Source organism: Pseudomyrmex gracilis, unplaced genomic scaffold, assembly GCF_002006095.1.
Source record: "Pseudomyrmex gracilis isolate BER0280 unplaced genomic scaffold, ASM200609v1 scaffold_221, whole genome shotgun sequence".
In the NCBI taxonomy this organism is placed as follows: Eukaryota; Metazoa; Arthropoda; class Insecta; order Hymenoptera; family Formicidae; genus Pseudomyrmex; species Pseudomyrmex gracilis.
In genome coordinates, this window is record NW_018020805.1 from 129,009 (window position 1) to 131,417 (window position 2,409).

General features: G+C 36.8%; 1 protein-coding gene across 9 annotated transcripts in view; it reads right to left on the minus strand.

The window, feature by feature from the left end:
- Positions 1-2,409, minus strand: part of LOC109858738 (multidrug resistance protein homolog 49) — an 82,352-nt gene that overhangs the window by 39,538 nt on the left and 40,405 nt on the right. The window lies entirely within an intron of this gene.

Consider the following 2,409-nt stretch of genomic DNA (forward strand, 5'->3'; position numbering starts at 1 on the left):
TCAAGAAGAACAATATGGGTCAATTTGACCCTGTCCACTTTTTGAGATGCTACCATTTAAAATGCACTTATCCGATTGGCTTGAAAAAATTTTTGGATATATTTTGAACAGTTTGGAATATGCCTATATAGTTTTAAAGTGTTGTTAACATTATTAACATTGTAAAAAATATGTTACAAAAAAGCAAAATTGAAGCAAAATATTTTGATCAAAGTCGACGAACAGGATCAAATTGACCCAGTGTGTTCTCCGAGGGTTAATATCAAAATACGCGAAGTTGCAAAACGCAAAGAAAGCGTATGGTTAAAAAATATATATGCAGAAGGGCCGATACGGAGTCAAATACTATCTGTTGTTACTGAACATCGGCTTCAGACAGGGCATGATTTTAATTGGAACAATGTACGTATTATGGATCGTGAAAACCATTATAATAAACGATTATAATTTCTGAAATGATTCAAATTAAGCTGTAAACTAATGCGATTAATATTATGTCAGATACTGAGCAATTAAAACCTTATTTCTCGTTTCTGGAAATATACAAATCGAAGTGATGGTTCACCTTTAAAGACTTTATTATTGTTATTGTGGTGGGGAACAAGTACTTATATATCCGAACTTTGTAAAGAGGCTGTACATCAGTTGTGTAGTTTATGTTTCTTGTGTACTATCTAACTTGAGACATGAAAAGAGCACATTTTTGGTTTTCGAAACACTGTGACGAATATCAACTAATTATTTGATATCTCTTCCTTATTGCAAGGATTGATATACTGCCTATCTTTTTCTTAATGGCGAGTTGTAATTATTGCTTTGTATCTTTTCTGCACTGCTTCTTTAATTTTTGTAAAGTTTTTATATTAATTTACTTATGTAGATTTTTTCGTATGCCACTGAAGATGACTCAAACCAAGAGTCGAAACTTTTGGCATGTTTAAATAAAGCGTATGGTATTTTCTCGTTCGTCGAGAACAAAAATTCGTCTTCTCGCGCGGGTCGCGCGTATTCTCTCTCTTTCTTTCTCTCTCTTGCGCTGGGTCTCGGTGTAATTAACACGACGTTCCGTCAGCGCGCCTCCGCTGCTTTGTGGGCCTTGGGGGGTTCGTTAAGCTCGGCAAATTAATTTCCATCGTACTTTCCAACCAGACCGCAATTCTTGTCCGTGCGAATGCGCGCGTAGCGCGAAGTGGCGCCGCGCTCACGTAATGCCGCGCGATTCACGAGCGCGGTCTCGCATCCGTTTCGCCGGTCAATGACCCCCCNCCCCCACCCCCCCAATGTTTCCCAAATGGAAAATGATGCAACGGGAGCGGAAACTACCGAGTGCCAAGTCGCGAAAGAAAACGCGACGCGAGCTTTATTCGGTCCGCACGTTTTTCGCGTCTTTTTCACAAAGCGCATTAAATCCGACAAGTCAAAGCAAGTACTTTTGTACTTAGGTCATGATTGTGCGAATTACAAAAGACGTAATTATAAAAATGCAGACGCGCGCGGATCTGGTTTTGATTAAATTTTTGGCAACCGCGAAAAAAAGGTTTTTTTTTTGTACAACAATTTTGTACGTTGTTATAATTGCCACAAAGTTTTTAATCTTTGATGTCACAATTGTATATTAAATTAAATATCTTTAGATATTAAATTAAATCTCTAAATTTTTTTTAGGGAAAATAAAATTTCTACGCGAGATCGCAAAAGTGGATTATATATCCTGGTTATAACAACTCGCGGCGAACATTATCAAGAGTTATAATCCGAACGCCAGTTTATATGTATATAATTCTCCCCTGGAGTAATAACAATATCTACGATCAAATAGTGGCGAGATCGATTAAGCGAGATAAGATTAGACTCGATTTGCCTCCTCGAGTTGCCTCCGTAATGCAATAAAACGTAACTGCGGCTCGCGAACACAAACAGTTTCAGTTTCCACGCCGGGAAGTCCGGAAACCTTACCCGATTAATCATCACACGCTGATAACAAAGCTGATCGTCAATTTTTCTTCGGAATTTTGTTTTCGATAACACAGTATTCGAACTTGCAATTATATACTTGCGTTATATTGTACTGATTTACATTTTTTTTTTTTTTTACGCCGATGCGTAAAGGTAATAAGTGTACACGGAAAAAAAAAGTTAGCTCTCACAGCTAAAAATTAGGTTTGATTCCTGAATTTTGGTAGTATTATGGACAACTAAGCTCTTAGTGCTACAAGACGTGCATATTTTGCGATTACGTCGACATATTTAGGAATATCAGCACACAAACTGTTTCTATGTAATAGAAAATTTTATAACTACAGCAGCAAATTCAGTTTCGGCAAACCGTAATCACACCGAAAAAATTATATTCTCGTAAGTAGATTTTATACTTAAAAAATCTTTTTAAAGATTTTAGATGATATTCTT